This window comes from Stigmatopora argus, chromosome 19 (assembly GCF_051989625.1).
Source record: "Stigmatopora argus isolate UIUO_Sarg chromosome 19, RoL_Sarg_1.0, whole genome shotgun sequence".
Taxonomy (NCBI): domain Eukaryota; kingdom Metazoa; phylum Chordata; class Actinopteri; order Syngnathiformes; family Syngnathidae; genus Stigmatopora; species Stigmatopora argus.
Window position 1 is genome coordinate 5,308,033 of NC_135405.1, and position 10,959 is coordinate 5,318,991.

Below are 10,959 nucleotides of genomic sequence, written 5' to 3' on the forward strand. Positions count from 1 at the left end.
GTCAGAAAATGAAGAAACGAGGTCAAGACAGAGCACATTAACAACTATTTACTCCTTAATTGCCCTGCATTAACCAACATGTATGCTGATGAAATCTATAGTTGGAAGAAACATGAGAATAAACGGCGCTCATCTCACTAATGAATTGAACACAACAACAAGTTCAAAATGAACTACGACTGTCTAGCAGCTAGACAGTCAAGCTAAACAAGCTAGACTCTAGCTTGCTCTACCGGATAACTTTGAACTTTAAACAGGCAACAATAAGTATGCAATTAATTTATGGATGATATATGATATGGTAAATGAATATACTGACCAAATTTCTCAATTTCTGAATTTGTCATCAAGAAAAAGAACAAAGTAAAACATTATGAGGCTTTTTTCAGGGCGGTCCAAAAGGCATGAGTGTTATCTGCTGGGGGCCAATTTTGATCCTTCTTGTCAAAAGTCATTTTTCAGTGTGCTTGGGGAAGAGTTATACCATTCCTATTGATTTTAGTTTTACTTCATATTTTGTATGCATAGCATATTATTGTTTGAATATTTATTCACACATAGTTGTCACTTCACTGTTGAGAGACTAGAATCAAGACTAGATTAGCCTTACATTTTCATTTTATATATATTTTTACATTTTTATTTTATATTATGCATGGAAATAGTGCGTTTCCTAATATATATATATATATATATATATATATATATATATATATATATATATATATATATATATATATTAGGAAACACACTATTTCCATGCATAATATAAATTTAAAAAACCCCCATATATATATTTTAGGAAACGCACTATTTCCATGCATAATATCAAATAAAAATAAAAAATAAAAAAATTATATATATATATATATATTTAGGAAACGCACTATTTCCATGCATTTTTAAGTACTAGTAGTAATTTAATTCATGTGCAAACAACATTCGTAATTATTCATATAGTGTGTATTTTACATTTACAGTTGTTTCCATATGCTGCTTTTCCTCTTCTGATTAGTTTCATTGTCCAATGTTCCAAGTATGTCCATTGGATTTGTAAGGGGAACTTTAGATTCTCTGTTGATGTTATTGTGCCTGAAAACCTGAAAATAGAAATCTCTTTTTTTTCTATTTACTAGTTAAATAAGAGGATTTGTATAGAAAATACATTTATCTGGATTAAGATTGTTATTTTGGCCATTTTAAATACTACTTACATAAGGCCTATTATTGATGACACATTGATATTTAGCCACTCGGGTAAAATGACGAATCGAGAACAGTCTGATGACTAACAAAGCTGATCTATCATAAAAAAAATACAAATGTCAGACTGCAAATGAGTTAATCAGTCTTTCATCATGACATTTATTTCCATCAGTCAATTGAACTTGTCAAGGTCCCCAAAGGTCCATTGTGTTTATATTGCATCCTGTTGACTCTTATTAAAACTTTGACAAATGTTTTGGACTCCTAACGTGTGGATCAAATTACACTCTAAACTGGCAATATATTACTTCTTTCTTTTATTCTCAATTACATTTTAATTGCTACAAGCATCACTGTGTTTAATATCTCTTTATCAAACTCATCAGGGATAGAATGGCCCAGAGGAAATTAAAATTGGTAGTAACATCTCATCTTTGTCTGGCCCATTTTTCTTCAGCAAGACCACTTTCATGTCAGATGAAGAATTATGCAATTACAACTAACTGTGCTCTTGTTTTAGTCTGATTCTTGTTTAAGATCCTACCCCCCCCCCCCCTTCATTGACATCATTTCTCTTCCATAATCAGCATTTAACAAAACTGCAAGACAGTACAATAACACCAATTGGTCTCAGTGATCCAGCTAAAGATGTATAAATTAGTCTTAAGGAGCCGGCGAGTACAGCAAATTGCATCTTTTTGCTTTTGTAGGGTTATTCCCAAACTGAATTCCATAATTTGGCTTTGATCAGTTTTCATTTGCTCTTCATTTTCCTGTGTGAGTTGAAGAGATACAAATGAGTAATGTATAAACAATATGGTAATGAGATACAGGAAAAACTAGTACTATGAGCCACAAAGATTTCCTCTGGGCTAACTCATGCTGCAGGGCACTGAGCCATTGAATACTAAGATGGTTTTACCCCCGACTCCAGTAAAGAGGCTTTTATTCTTTACATTATGGAAATAAACAAAACATTAGCCCCCTCTCATTATAATTACAATAAGAAAGAGAATAAGTGGAAGGGCATTTATGATCTCACAGCAGGGTTGGTGGAAAAATATATGAATAATTAAAAAAAACACCATTTGAAATGTGCAACAATTGAGAATCTTTGTAACCCTTAATATTCTTTTGGCTGTTTGTTTGTAGTATTTTCTTCCTATTTAATAATAATAATAATAATAATAATAATCGGACATAGGCCCTGTCGTCATTATCACAACACAAAGCCTACTTGTCATCACACGCAGAAACTGCGTGTGACGAAATTGATGGTGCTTCTCCATAAGCTACGTTTAATCGGCAAAAGACCTAAATAAGTGTAAGTTACGGACTTGTAATTTGTCATTCCGCTGTTGATACAGGTCGCTTACCTCTCGCTTACCTCTCACTGTCTTCCACTTACCTTTCCTCAGTCAGCTAGTAGGAGGCAGATCACCAACCAAACATCTGTTCATATACCGCAGAGGGGAATGTGTGTTATGTTAGCGCGAGTTTAGATTTCTGATGGATGTGTTTATATATTGTACATGTTCAAAACAAAGTAAATCTCTTTAAGTGTATTCATTCATAATGTATTTTCTTTTTTAAATTTTAAACACATTTATATTTTTACATTTTTTGAATGCATTTTTATGGTGGACTGGTTGTTTTCTCCGTGGACTCCGGTTTCCTCCCATATCCTAAAAACATGCAGGCATGGTTGAACACACTAAATTGCCTTCGGTATGAGTGTGAGCATGAATGGTTGTCCGGGTACTCGGACGTTTCGTCGAAAGACGTTTGGTCGACCGGACGTTTGGTCGACCGGACGTTTGGTCGACCGGACGTTTGGTCGACCGGACGTTTGGTAGAACGGACGTTTGAGGGTTGTTATTGTTGAAACCAGCTCTCAAAATTAGAATCATTAGAGAGAGAGTGAGTTTAATATCTAAATATCTAATATTTCTGTCTTAATGATTTGATTTGGTGATTCTTAATGATCCCATTGACTTTGATTTGCTTTTTACTTTGTGCTTTTGCTTTGTTGTTCTGCGGCCTTTGCGACTGTACTGTCTAACTTATAACTATGCCTTTTCTTGCTACTGTCACAATGAAATTTCCCGAATACGGGATGAATAAAGTTATCCAATCCAATCCAATCAAAATGTCAACAGTAAACTCTCTGTCATAATTTGACAGCGAGCGAACACGGCGACCAAACGTCCGTTCTACCAAACGTCTGTTCTACCAAACGTCCGTTCTACCAAACGTCCGTTCTACCAAACGTCTGTTCTACCAAACGTCCGTTCTACCAAACGTCCGGTCGACCAAATGTCCGGGGACCAAACGTCTTTCGACGAAACCTCCGGTCACCGGTTGTCCATATGCTGCGATGGGCTGTTCTATCATTACGCCAGCCTGTTTAATAACGTTTTGTCTTTAAAGCGCTTTAAAAATTTGACATAAAGTCGACATTACTTGAAGGGACAGTTTACAACTTCTCTCCAGCACCCAAAAGCATGCTGGTAGACAGACATGCACCTCTTTTGGCATGTGAGGTTGATGCAAATGTGTTATATTCATAAAAACAGGAACAGAATGCGGGTGAGAGAGGTTAGCACGTCTGCCCTACAGTTCTGGGATTGAGAGTTTGTTCCTAGGTCCGGACCTTCCTGTAAGGGGGGTTTACATGCTCTACCCGGGCTTGCGTGGGTTCTCCGGTTTCCTCCCTCATCCTAAAAACATGCATGGTAGACTGGTTGAACACTCTAAATGGCCCCTGGGTATGACTGTGAAAGCGAATGGTTGTCTTTCTACTCATGCCCAGCGATTGGTTGGCAACCAATTCACCGCCTAGTGCCCACAATTAACTGGGATAGGCTATAGCCCCCACGGGGACCCTTTTTTATAATAGGCAGTATGGAAAATGAATGAAATAAAACAAATAAACTACATTTAAACCCTTTGAATCACCGTATAAATCAACGACTTTGATTCATAATCATTATCATAACTGTGTTCAGCGTGGTAAGGAGATTTAAGGTAGGTTTATAGGTAATGGACATTTTTTTCATTCCTCTGAGAAATGGGCTACTTAATTTGGAGAAAAAAAACTGAAGTACTAGCAAAGAGGCTGCTGCAGGAATTTTGAGAACATTAAATATACAGTTTCAGATCAAGACAGGAGAGCGTAAATAAGAGCATGCTGCGACTAATCCGGTGTAAATTGATCTATGTCATAGACAAGCTTGAAAAAGTATAAGATGATGATGATTGTTCGCAGAGGGGTCTTTGCTCCAACACATCAATCTCTAAATTTACGTCCGTAAGGAAGTAGATTGAGTAAGTTTGTTTCGCTGTCGAATTGTGCTAACCTGCAGTTTTTATCACCAATCTGCTAGATATTTAATTTCATTCTATTATACCATCTTAATTTGTGATAAAAAAAATCATGCAGTTAGTTACATGTCTTTTCGTAAAACAAAGTTAATCCGTTGAACATAAAGTGAGACTTCAGTTTGACACTATTCCACTTTGCCACAAAGTATTACTTGGATCAAAGTATTTTTTTCCAGTTTAGTTAGACTAACAAATCTGGTACAGCTGTATCCACCCACACTTTTCTCATCTCACCCCTATAAGCGTCACAAATTCACCCTCATGTAAGACCTGCCGCAGCACAAAGATGCATTCGTTAGGCTTTCAAGTGTTCTCCGTCTTCTGAAGATCTTCTCAGATCTCTCCCCTCTAGTTTTTATTCCATCTTCAAGAAGATCAAATATGTGGCATGCACGAAAATGAAGACATGATGTGACAAATTGTAAAGAATGCATGTATAATGGATATCTCAGCAAGGTCGAGAGGATGTTGTCATATAACGGCAATTATTTCAGTCTGTTGCTGTGCCGAAGATGAACTGATTGTTTGTTGCTTTGTTGTTAGCCAAGATCTACAGAATTCCCCTTAATTTGTAAAATATTCAATAACTTTGTTAACCTCCCTCTGTCCAGTGACAAGCATTATGCGCATACAAGCGCAATCAAATCCGATTACAACAATATAATACATTCCGATCACAAGTGTACACTCACATGTACACTTGTGATCGGAATAAAGACGCTCTTCAAGTGACCACTTCATAAGGCATGTCAAAGATTTCCCTAGCCAATCATCTGGCTCTTGAGGTGTACCTACACCTTCTCAAAATCCAACATTTTCGCTAGAGCAAACAAATTTCTTCTTTCGTTATGCGAAGGATGAGCAATCACTCCAAGCACACTGCATTTAAAAATATATTATAAATCTGCACAGTAACTTTGGAATGCACCGAACCATTAGCTTCACAGGTGAAAATGCTCTTATTGTTTGTATGCATGTTCTCTTTTTTCTACGCTCTGGGCCTCACTTCCACACCTGACAATGGAAGCTTATCAGTCATAGACCACCCATAGAGACAAAGAACCATTTGCACTCTCAATCACATATGTACATGTATATACAAATTTTACATTGGGTATTTGAAGAATTAAGTTGGTTACGAATACAGTTTTGAAAACAATAGCATTTTTTTGCCTTGATTTAAGTTTTTAAATCCATTTTGCCAATGTCTGTTAAGTAGAAAGCATGTGATCAGTGAGACGCGACATTGACTGGAGCCAATTGGACAGTGCACATGATTTATGTATATCGTGAGTATATATAATATAGAGCTATAGTCCGGTTATGTTTATTCTGCCACAGCAAGGAACATTCCTATGTCGAGTAAACTGAATAAAGTAATCCCTCGATTATCGCGTCTTCATTATCGCGAATTCATTACTTGGCGATTTTTACCACTATTAATTATTTTAATTATTTTTATTTTTTTTAAGTTCATAAAAACGTGAAAATCCATGCAGAAACTCATAAGTGGAAGCAACTCTTGCTACTAGGACTTAGCACTGAAGGGAAAAAAAAGTTAAAAATAGGGGTGACCCTAATTTATGATTTTTCGATTATCGCGGCTATGTCTGGTCTACACTAAGCACGATATTCGAGGGATTACTGTATGTCAAGATGCTGGCATATGGACTGAGAGCTGTAGGTAAATTAGGAGCTAATAAGTAGGTAGCTAATATCAACAATAATAGTAGCGTTTCACACAGGCTAATGGCTTCAAATCTAACCTCGACAGACTGCCACAATAGCCAATTTTCGCAGCAGTCTGGAGTGATTTATTCACTCCAGAGACGAGGCAGTTTTGACTCATTTTTCATACCTGGAAACTTTCTTTCAATGTTCTTATCACGTTTAACTGTAGCACTGCTGTTACCTCCTTGGAAGTAACTCTTAAAAATCTTATCTGCATTACGATAAGGTTAGTCATGTGTTCTTACCCTAGGCTCCATCGATTTAGTTCAGCTATAGCATGTGTATATCATTATACCCAATTACTCATGAAAAAAGTCAAAAGGGATGGACGAATACGTTCATGAGTGGAATAAACACCTGCTGTGACATCACACTCTGGCCTCAAAACTCTTGTAGCTCAATGAGGCATGCACACGTTTGATGGGGATTGTGTAAAAACTACTGGACAGATTGGGAAAATTGTTGCCAAGGTTTCAGGTGATTACAGAGAGTAAATGTGTGGACTTCACTTCAAAGCCATAATTTTACTGCTTTGTTGCACTGAAATTTAAAAAAAGATCGTAAATAAATAATGCTTACCTTCTCCCATTTTTACCCTATTTTTTTAACACATAGGCCTACTTCATACTTCATACATATTAGATTAGATAACTTTATTCATCCCGTATTCGGGAAATTTCACTGTCACAGTAGCAAGAGGGTGAAAATGCAAACACAGGAAAATACATATATTGTAGATACTTAGTCTTGTGATAAACAACATATCATAGAATCACTGTTTTGCGATGCCATTGTTATCATTTACAAATTCGTATTGTTGTGGGTCCTAAATTAGAGTTGGATATGGCAATTTTTCCTTTATTAAATACCACAACCCACCCACAATGTTACGATTACCGACACCGTAGTTGCTAATTTTTCATACCTGGAAACTTTCTTTCAATGTTCTTATCACATATAACTGCAGCACTGCTGTTACCTCCTTGGAAGTAACTCTTAAAAATCTTATCGCATTAAGATAAGGTTACAATTTAGAGCTGCAGTGTGTATGTATTCTACTTTTAAGTAAAAAAAAAGGTTAATGCTGCTGTAAGGGTTATTGATTTTCTTGCATATTATCCTCTCCAGTGCCCATGAAGCTACACACGGAAATAAGTCGATACGAGGAAAACCGCACTATGCTCCAAGGTCTTTTAGATGAGCTCAGCGATCAGAGTATGACAGCTGGATGTCAGATGTCAATGCATTGTAACGCTCAACTGAGGCGCTTGTGTTTGGGTGGATAAAAGGTTAACCTTAAGTCCCGATCCTGAGGACCACAGACTTCGTGATGGATTTCCTTGACTAAGTGACATCTTACCGTCTCATGAATTGAACTCTCAGTAAAGAGAAGAGTAGAAACTGCATTCGGCTTGCTAGCTCAGCTTCCTTTCCTGCATGAGTTCCCATCGCTGCTATAATAGTGATGGATGAAGAAAGAGTCCAATTTAGTCAAACTCACAACAGCACTGCGAAATGGCACAGCACTGCAGTCCGTTGATCACATTGAGTGTTTGAGATTAGATGGGCTAAGGTAAGCAAATGGAAGAGAACATAAAGGTAAATGGCTTGAAAACCATTTGTGTTTGTATTCCGTATACAGTCATATACACTGTGTTCACAAAAGTACGAGTCAAGCGATAGTCACTGCTTTTGCATTCAAAGCATCACGACTTTTGCACTGTCTCACTACAGTCCAAGTTTGTCCAAGCATATTATTTCATTTTTAAATTGTGTTTCATACATGAAGTTTAAGACTGTTAGTTGTGGTTAGATATTACCATTGCTATATACACAGGACAGTAAAGTGCATTGTTTGTTTTTTATTTTCATCACCGAAGGATGTTTCTATAATATGAAGTGATTATAATTATCTAATTATCCCTCATTTTTTATAATGATAAACACACACACATGTATATATATAAATATGTATATGTATATATATATGTATGTGTATGTATATATAAATATATACATATATATATATATATATATATATATATATATATATATATATATATATATATATATATATATATATATATATATATATATATATATATATATATATATATATAGTGGAAAAACCTACACCAGTAGGTGACACTGTGGTGTTACAAGAACATTTCGTGAGCAAAAACTCTTTGTCATTGTTCCTTTAGTGGTTCACTCAATTTGAGTTTATAATTTGGACCAAATCTGAAGCACAGCCGCTCCTCCGTTTATTGGTCTACTTTAAAACATCAAAGTCAAATGCTCTGAATTGCTGGAAGGTCATGGAAATTTTCCGATCATCTGTCCTCATCTATGTGCTGCCGGCTGTACCACAAGCCCATCCAGAGAAGCATGTGCCAAAGGAGAAATATACAAGAAAAAAAGAGAACAAACATTATTGAAGTCAGATTACACACTATACCAGATGCTAAAAGATGCAGCCATTTGTGCAAAAGGGGACATTTAATTACAGTTTAAAGAACCTAATCAGTGTTTGAACTATAATTCAGTAGCTTCTTCAAAAATGCAAAACCATGCCCCAGATTGAACTGCATCATTCAAATTCATGTAGGAGTGAAACATGCTTCCATGAAAGCCAACAGATGACAGGGACGCACTGAGTACAAAACCCACTACTAGTTCCTGTTTGCAGCACCACTAAAACCCACCAAGTACGCAGCCCACAAGTGGCATCGATCCAAAATGCTGAGTGCTTGCGTCTAATCTTGTTAAAAGTGCATCAAAGTCATAAAAAGACGTTGCGGAAGGAAGGCTGACATATGGAAGCTACTCCTGCATTCCATTTTTTCATTTTTTTACATGATTACTCCTGGTGAAGGGCGGCCGGCGGTTGAATGGTTAGCGAATTGTAAATTGTAAATGAAGGAATATCATGACCGGACGTTTCATCGAAAGACGTTTGGTCCCCAGACGTTTGGTTGACCGGACGTTTGGTAGAACAGACGGGCCGTCGACCGGACGTTTGGTCGCCGGGTTCGCTCGCTGTCAAATTATGAGAGAGAGAAAGACAGAGAGTTCACTGTTGAAAGCGAACAACCAGGTAATCTCTCGCTCTCAAAATTATAATCATGAGAGCGAGAGAGAGAGAGAGAGAGAGAGAGTCCGTTCTACCAAACGTCCGGTCGACGCCCCGTCCGTTCTACCTAACGTCCGGTCGACGCCCCGTCCGTTCTACCAAACGTCCGGTCGACCAAACGTCCGGGGACCAAACATCCGGGGACCAAACGTCTTTCGACGAAACGTCCGGGGACCAAACATCCGGGGACCAAACGTCTTTCGACGAAACGTCCGGGGACCAAACATCCGGGGACCAAACGTCTTTCGACGAAACGTCCGAGTGCCAAGGAATATTCCTAGTGAAACATAAAGAACACAGTGAAATGAGATAGCGTTTACATTTGTGCTTCAAATCATATAATGTATCACTCTACTTATATTTCCTGAACTCAAATGACTTGTACATCAACACCTCAACATTCATTCATTTTCCGTACCTATTATCCTCACAAGGGTCGCTGGGGTTACTGGAGCCTATCCCAGCCGACTACGGGCACCAGGTGGGGGACTGTGAGGCAGACGCACCAATGTCAATCAAAATGTCTATTCAAAAGGCAAATAAACCTTTGGCCTGTGGATCAGCAGTAAACCGTTGCTATGTTTTTCCACTTACCATGAGTGGGTTTGGTGTTCGTGTATATATCCAACATCAACAGACACATTTATCCCTGCATTTGATGTCTACCTATGAGAACACTGAAGTGATTGGCAGTTATTGGCTCATTACAACGGGCTTATTCCAGAGTAATCCATCATAATGGCTGGATGGTGTCTGAGGTTAGCACGTCACCTCAGAAATTGATATCTGTACATTAGCCCTCAATCTTCTGGAATCATCTTAAATTTGCATTTCTATCTTTATTTTACTTAGCTGCCACAAGGCACATATATAAATTGGGTTGACCATAGATAAACGGAATTCTGTCACGTGACTTTGGAGAGTAAATTGAACCACTGTTTATCACATGAAAACTCAAGTGGTTGTCAGTTCTCCAAAAATTAAGAAATTGTTTGGATGCATGGTTACATATGAGTGTCCTATCTTGGGCCTATTTCCATAACTCACACCGACAGTCCAAAAGTACATCACTCACCAACCGCTCCGACCTTTCATGTCTAGGAATCCTATGCAAAACACAAACATTGCAAGTGAATAATGACAGCTGTTGCCTTGAGGATTGTTTTTTTCTTGAACGCCTTCTTTGATGCTCTGACCCCAAAATCAGAGAATGTCAGTGCTGTTGACAAATGGGATCAGACGTATATTATGACAGAGAAAGCTCTGTGCAGGAGGATTGATAGTCTCATTACTTATGAGTTTTTGTATCAAAACCAATCAGCAGTGAGACATGGAGCTGCATTAAACTACATCACCCAAACAAGAACGGTACTATTCAGCCTGGTTTGTTGCTACATGGGCTGACTTTTATTTTGTTACAATATTCAGCTCTAATGTGAATGTCATTCTGAATAAATCACATCTAAAGTGCTGCAAAATGCTGCTGGCCTGATTTATACACACAT